Source organism: Bos javanicus, chromosome X (assembly GCF_032452875.1).
Source record: "Bos javanicus breed banteng chromosome X, ARS-OSU_banteng_1.0, whole genome shotgun sequence".
Taxonomy (NCBI): Eukaryota; Metazoa; Chordata; class Mammalia; order Artiodactyla; family Bovidae; genus Bos; species Bos javanicus.
Window position 1 is genome coordinate 128960357 of NC_083897.1, and position 8493 is coordinate 128968849.

General features: G+C 39.9%; 1 pseudogene; it reads right to left on the reverse strand.

Moving 5' to 3' along the window:
• Positions 1–51: 51 nt before the first annotated feature.
• Positions 52–3953, reverse strand: LOC133242902 (large ribosomal subunit protein eL27-like; annotated as a pseudogene).
• Positions 3954–8493: the final 4540 nt, after the last annotated feature.

Sequence of the window (8493 nt, forward strand, 5' to 3'; positions counted from 1 at the left end):
CTCTCTCTCCTTTATTTATTTATTTTTGTATTTTTAATGACTGAAATAAAACTAAAACCACAGCTTCTGGACGAACCATTTATTCTTGCCAGTCTTGTATCTCTCCTTGAACTTGACCTTGGCCTCTCATTGAGCCTTGCCATTTGAAAGCAGAGTCTCTGAAGACATCCCTGTTGACAACAGTTTTGTCCAAGGGGCTATTGATAGAAAACCTTTTGGGCATGAGGTGATGATACAGTTTCACAAAAGACTTGATCTTTGATCTCTTTGAGATTTTCTTCTTGCCCACGGAACTTTGTAGGGATAGCTACAATTCTAGCTACCAGAGCATGGCTGTAGGGTCAATCTGAAATGCCATCATCAATGTTCTTCACGATGATCACTTTGTGTCCAGAATAGCAACTGGCCAGGAAGAGCCTCACCAGCATCACCTGGGGTCAGAGAAACCGCAGTAAGATGGTAGGTGCTGGAGTGGCTTTGAAGAGATACCCCTTGTCCAAGGGCAAAGGAGAAGCCCCAGCAAGATGGTAGGAGGGGCAAATTCATGTTTAGAATCAAATCCCATTCCTGCCAGAGATACTCAGAGGGCTCAAACAAACCTTGTTCACACCAGGACCCAGGGACCCCACAGAGACTGAGACAGAACTGTGTTTGAGCATCTCCTGTGAAGGTATGGGTCAGCAGTGGACTGCCGTGGGGACGGTGCGCTTGGTGCAGCAGACTTGGGTATGGCATAAGCCCTCTTAGAGGAGGTCACCATTAACCCCAACATAGAGCTGCCAGAACTTACTCAGGACTGGGAAATAGACTCTTGAAGGGTACAAATAGAACCTTGTGCACCAAGACCCAGGAGAAAGGAGCCGTGGCCCCACAATAGACTGACCCAGACTTGCCTGTGAGTGTCCAGGACTCCAGCAGAGGCGTGGGTTGGTGGTGGCCTGCTGCAGGGTTGGGGGCGCTAGTGCAGCAGTACATGCATGGGATCTTTTGAAGGAGGTCATGATTATCTTCATTATCTCCACCATAGTTTGGCCCCAGGTAAATAGCAGGGAGGGAACACAGCTCTACCCATCAACAGAAAATTGAATTAAAGATTTACTGAGCATGCACCCCCCCCCCCCCAATAAGAACAAGACTCAGTTTCCCCCTCAGTCAGTCTCTCCCATCAGGAAGCTTCCATAAGCCTCTTATCCTTCTCCATCAGAGGGTAGACAGACTGAAAACCATAATCACAGAAAACTAACCAATCTAATCACATGGACCACAGCCTTGTCTAACTCAGTGAAACTATGAGCCATATCATGTAGGGCCACTCAAGACAGACGAGTCATGGTGGTGAGTCCTGATGAAATGTGGTCCACTAGAGAAGGGAATGGCAAACCACTTCAGTATTCTTGCCTTGAGAACCCCATGAACAGTATGAAAAGGCAAAAAGATAGGACACTGAAAGATGAACTTCCCAGGTCAGTAGGTGCCCAGTATGCTACTGGAGATCAGTGGAGAAATAACTCCAGAAAGAATGAAACGACGGACCCAAAGCAAAAACAACACCAGCTGTGGATGTGACTGGTGATGAAAGCAAGGTCCGATGCTGTAAAGAGCAGTATTACATAGGAACCTGGAATGTTAGGTCCATGAATCAAAGCAAATTGGAAGGGGTCAAACAGGAGATTGCAAGAAAGAATGTCGACATTTTAGAAATCAATGAACTAAAATGGACTGGAATGGGTGAATTTAACTCAGATGACCATTACATCTACTACTGTGGGCAAGAATCCCTTAGAAGAAATGGAGTAGCCATCATAGTCAACAAAAGAGTCTGAAATGCAGTACTTGGATTCAATCTCAAAAATGACAGAATGATCTCTGTTCGTTTCCAAGGCAAACCATTCAGTGTCACAGTAATCCAAGTCTATGCTCTGACCAGTAATGCTGAAAAGCTGAAGGCAAAGAAGAAAAGGAAAGATATACCCATCTGAATGCAGAGTTCCAAAGAATAGCAAGGAGAGATAACAAAGACTTCCTCAGTGATGAGTGCAAAGAAATAGAGGAAAACAATAGAATGGGAAAGACTAGAGATCTCTTCAAGAAAATCAGAGCTACTAGGGTAATATTTCATGCAAAGATGGGCACAATAAAGGACAGAAATGGTATGGACCTAACAGAAGCAGAAGATATTAAGAAGTGGCAACAATACGCAGAAAGTGAAAGTGAAAATGAAGTCGCTCAGTCGTGTCCGACTCTTTGCGACCCCATGGACAGTAGACTGCACAGGCTCCTCCATCCATGGGATGTTCTAGGCAAGAATACTGGAGTGAGTTGCCATTTCCTTCTCCAGAAGAACTATACAAAAAAGATCTTCACCATCCAGATAATCACAATGGTGTGATTACTCACCTAGAGCCAGACATCCTGGAATGCAAATTCAAGTGGCCTTAGGAAGCATCACTATGAAAAAAGCTAATGGAGGTGATGGAATTCCAGTTGAGCTATTTCAAATCCTGAAAGATGATGCCATGAAAGTGCTGTACTCAATATGCCAGCAAATTTGGAAAACTCAGTAGTGGCCACAGGACTATGGAAAAGTTAAGTTTTCATTCCAATCACAAAGAAAGTCAATGCCAAAGAATGCTCAAACTACTGCACAATTGCACTGATCTCACATGCTAGTAAAGTAATGCTCAAAATTCTCCAAGCCAGGCTTCAATAATATGTGAACTTCCAGATGTTCAACCTGGATTTACAAAAGGCAGAGGAACCAGAGATCAAATTGCCAACATCCGCTGGATCATCAAAAAGCAAGAGAGTTCCAGAAAAACATCTACTTCTACATTATTGATTATGCCAAAGCCTTTGACTGTGTGGATCACAACAAACTGTGGTAAATTCTTCAAGTGATGGGAATACCAGACCACCTGACCTGCCTCCCAGGAAATTTGTATGCAGGTCAGGAAGAAACAGTTAGAACTGGACATGGAACAACAGACTGGTTCCAAATAGGAAAAGGAGTATGTCAAGGCTATATATTGTCACCCTGCTTATTTAACTTCTATGCAGAGTACAGCATGAGAAACGCTGGACTGGAAGAAGCACAAGCGGAATCAAGATTTCCGGGAGAAATATCAATAACCTCAGAAACACAGATGACACCACCCTTATGGCAGAAAGCAAAGAAGAACTAAAGAGCCTTTTGATGAAAGTGAAAGAGGAGAGTAAAATGTTGGCTTAAAGCTCAACATTCAGAAAACTAAGATCATGGCATCTCGTCCCATCATTTCCTGGAAAATAGATGGGAAAACAGTGGAAACATTGGCAGGCTTTAATTTGGGGGGCTCCAAAATCACTGTGGTTGGTGACTGCAGTCATGAAATTAAAAGATGCTTACTTTTTGGAAGAAAAGTTATGACCAACTTCGACAGCATATTAAAAAGGAGAGACATTACTTTGCCAATGATAGTCCATCTAGTCAAGGGTATGGTTTTTCCAGTGGTCATGTATGAATGTGAGAGTTGGACTATAAAGAAAGCTGAGTGCCAAAGTGTTGATGCTTTTGAACTCTGGTGTTGGAGAAGACTCTTGAGAGTCCCTTTGACTGCAAGGAGATCTAACGAGTCCATCCTAAAGGAAATCAGTCCTGAATATTCACTGGAAGGACTGATGTTGAAGCTAAAAGTCCAATGCTTTGGCCACCTGATGTGAAGAGCTGACTCATTGGAAAAGACCCTGAACCTGGGAAATACTGAATGCAGGAGGAGAAGAGGAGAACATAGGATGAGATGGTTAGATGTCATCACCAACTCAATGGACATGAGTTTGAGTAAGCTCCGGGAGTTGGTGATGGACAGAGTGGCCTGGTGTACTGCAGTCCACAGGGTTGCAAAGAGTCGGACACAACTGAGTGACTGAACTGTCTGACTGAGTATCACCTTCCCAAGTTTTGTGAACTTGTCCATTTTGACAGCGACCACTCGGGCCTACAGCAGAAAGCCCATTATCTCTTTTTGAGGAGAATCGCCTAACTCAATCCTCCAGCCTGAGGAAAGGCATCTTGGTGAACATTAGCCACTTAATGGCTAGAAGTGCCTCAAGAACTGACAACCCTGGTTGGCTGGCTAGTAATATATGAGGAAATTTGTGGCCCAAAACTGTGCCTAGAAAAGTAGTGACAATTAATTGTGTCAATCATTGACTGTACCTTTGGCATCTCAACAAAGTATGGAAAGTATCAAATAATTGCTAGTAGAAAGAGATGTAATACAGAAAGATAAAGATAGCATGGAGTGAAAAGAATAGTGTTAGAACACTATTGCAAAGTTCCATAGAATCTTGTTGCTTGATTCTATGGGTTGACCAAGTGTCTTGATGCCTTAGGTCCTGAGTGGCAGCTATTCCTAGTTTTGTGTGAGATTCTTTTCTGCTACAATAAAAGTTTTGCAACAACTCCAAATACCTTAGGTGGACAGAATTAGTCTCCGTTTCCTGTAATCTAAAGGGTCTAATTTTACCTGTGTCCAAGAAATTGCAAGTAGTTCAGTAAGGGACTGAAGTGAGAGATAAGAATTAAGACTGGAGACCTAGGCAGTTAGAATAACAGTCTTGAAAATAATAGGGAGGTAATGAAGAATTTTAAACAATTGAATGATTCCCTCCAAATTCCCAAGTGCTGAATTGAATGTTTGAAAGTTGCACAACTGGACGTGGAGAGGGTAGTTTGGATTTTTTTCTATAATCAAAAGAGAAAATGAAGGCCTGATGCTGAAGTTATGCCATGTTTGGTTGGGAAAATCATGAGATCAGTTTTAGACTCTGTGAGTTTGAAGTCCTTCTGGTACTTTCAGATGAGGTGTCTAGAAGTTGTTGGATTTATGGGTCTGAAACACAGAAGAGATATTCTGATTGGTGACATAGATGTTAGTCATTTGTCGTTAGTATTGGTGGAAGCCTTGGGTGAAGGTAGAACCTCCCCAAAAGATTATCCAGTGTAAAAAGAAAAGAGGACAGAATGTGAATTTGTGGCAGCAGCAAAATCAAAAAGGGAGGGGAGAGGAGGAGGTACTCATAAGGTAGAGTGAAGAGTTGCCAGATAGGTAGAAGGAAAACCAAGAGGTACTCTCTCTATGAGTTATAGCAAATGTGTAATATGATGATTGAATAAATGTCCCCCACATATCCTTGGAAATTATCCTTTGTAATTTATAAGTATTTGCATTTATTTGGTTAAAATATATCAATTTACCTTTGTAATACTTGGTAAACCTGTTAAATGAATGCAATGCAAGACAGGAATGAAACACAAGGATTATTTTTCTACTCACACATAGCAGTAGATGTGCTATACTTTGACTCACAGCTCAAATGGTTGATTCATCATTACAGTTCACGGGCCCATTGTACTGTCTGTTGCCACATATTCACAGCATCCACTTATTCTTCCAGTATTTATTTTTTAAATAAAAACTAATTGTAAGCTTTCACATATTGATAAATTATAAAATGCTGCTTCTGTCTCCTCCGTTCTTATGTTTGCTCCCTCTTCTCTATTCATATTGGCGTGTGACATTGTTGCTCTCACCAAATGAGTCATTTGAAGTGGGAATGTGAATTTAAAAGGTTAAGCCATCTCAAAAAGAACTCCATTCCACTCTCTTATATTGATGACAAATATAACTGTAGAATCAAGTGTAAATTCACAACTCTTAGTAGTTTAGACTGGTAATACAGTTCCGCCATTATAATTTTACAAGTAGAATTTGTTGATAACACTTTGCTTTGTGTTTCTCTTGTAAGTATCAGCATGTTTCAACGAGATCTATCTAGGTAGTATAACTATGTCACTTGAAATATACCTCTCAAAAGATATGAAGTGGAAGTTACTCTACTTTTCAGGATTGGTTAAATGGTTGGATGCACAGCAATATAATGAAAATTAGGTAAATTAAGGATGTATACAAACCTCATCAGGGATGGTGTTGAGGATTTTTTTCTCTTCCTATTTTCTTTTGACCTTGCTTTTAAATGTATAAACTTTTAGTTTTAAGTTAAAATCCTAATACATGTTCACTGTAGAAAACTTGGAAAATATAAAATAGCTTAAAGAAGCAAATGAAATTATCTATAATCTCACTACCCTCTTGCCATTTTCTTCATATACACACATGTAATTGAAACAACAGATATTGCAATGTATATACATACAGCTTTTATATTAAAATTAATATATTATGCACATTTCCCCTTACAATATATATTCTTAGATACTGTTTTAGTGGCCTTGTGATTTGCCATGACATTGATTTACCATCTTTTATCTTCTCAGGCTGTACTGTGCAAATGAGTATTTTAAATGACAATACAAAGTTGTTACTTAATTGTTCTAGTTGCATTACAAATGACTGACAGCACTACAGGGGATCAAATGGGGGTAATACACATGGAACACTTTGAAAAGGCATGAAAGCAATTCTGAAAATATTCTTATAATTGATTCAGGAAAGTAAACATATCAAAGGTAAGAAAGGCAAAGTGGAATAAAGCTCCAAATTAAGTGAAGTTTTAAAAAGGAATAGTTCTCTATAACATTCTGTAAGTGGAATAAACATCCACTGAGGTTTCTGAGAGGACTTTGTCTTTATATACTTTATCTTTCTGACCCCCCATTAATCATCAGATGTTCAAAATTTTCAGTATTTAAGCAATCAAACTATCTCTCAGACTGCTTTTTATATCTGGAAGCAGCACAAACACCAAAGAATCTTAACACTGGGATTAGAAAATATGATTTTCATATAGGTATGGAACACCCCAAAGTTTACTGTGCTTCTATTTTCCTTATCAGATTATAAGTCCTGTTTAACGTTAAAAAAGAATTTCTACCTATATGTATTCAAAATTTTCAGCACTGAGTATAGTATTTGTGCAATTTAAAAAATGTATATTGTTGGAGACTATTTTCTAATGATGGCCATAACAATATCTCTCATTCTACATTCTCTTCTTAAAATGTACTTTGCCTTTCTCTCATAGAGAGGTGGTCTATATTCCCTCCTCCTGAAACCAGGTGAATTTCTATGGCTATTTGGATCAGTAGAATATAGCAGAAGTTAAGCCATGTTACTTCCAAGATTAGGTTATAAAAGGTGGTAGAGCTTTCATCTGGCTTTTTCTCTCTGGGATGCTTGCTCTTGGAACCTAACTGCCATGCTGTGATGGAGTCTAGGCAACATAGAGGGGTCATATGTTCATGTTCTGGCCAACAATTCCAGCCAACTGAGGTCTTAGTCAACTGCCAGCACCACCGTGAGACATGGGAGTGAGGAAAACTTTGAGATGAGTCCAACTTCCTGCATGTAGCTGAACAAGAAACCATGAGCAAGAAGTACCTAGGTGAATCCAGTCAACCTCAGAAATGTGAAATAATAATAGTAATAATAATAGGTGATTGTTGCTGGTTTATACCACTAAGTGTGGAGTTGTTGTTATGCAGTAATGGACAACCAGAACGTATATCAACAATTAAATTAGACAGAGGGCTATAAAACATTATCAGTTTGCTTGCATTGATGAAATGCTTGGACTAATCTAGTCCTACTATACAATGGTAGGCAATAAACACTCAAACCCCTATCAAATGGAGAACTGAAGTAACCATAAACTGAGAAAGCAAAAAAGGAACCTTTTAAAAACCACTTTTATCACAGCTATAAGAGAGGACAACATTGCTAGGCATGGCTGGGAAACACTAGCAGCTGTTGGATAGGGCTGGCAAACATCTGAAGGATGCAGGAGAGCCCAGTTAGAACAATAGCTTGAGGACAACAGTGTCTATGAGAGGCAGGGTAGAGAACCAAGTGACTCTGCATACAGTGGTCACAGCTGCAAATCAAAGAGCCATTTCACATTTGGATTTTGGCAATATAATGGTGATTTTTTTTCCAATACTCATGCATATGAGCATAAAGAGACAGATATCACTGCTTGAACCAGTACTTTGACTGTTAACATTCCATCATGCATATTTCAGTAGTAGAGTGGTTCTCTCTATAACTTTGTTGTTGTTTAGTCACTCAGTCGTGTCTGACTCTTTGCGACCCCATGGACTGTAGCCCCACAGGCTGCTCTGTCTCTGGGATTCTCCAGGCAAGAATATTTGACTGGGTTGCCATTTCCTTCTCTATAACTTTATCCACACTTTATTTTTTCTTTGTAACTGATTAAACAAGAGCACAACCTAAAACAAGTCAAAACTACTCTTGAAGGATCATACAAGTATGAGGGAGATTATGAGAATTGGGTCACAAAGCATCTGTCACAGGAATACTAGTTTCCAGTGACAGTAGGCTATGAGGAGGAACTTAAGGGTCTGTGAAATCAAGGGCCACAGTTGAGAGTTGGGAAAGTAGATGGATCTGGAGAGTGAATAGGGTTGGGCCACAAACTACAGAGAGAAAACAAACAAGGGGAATTTGGAAACTACTTGAACATTTGTCCATCGCT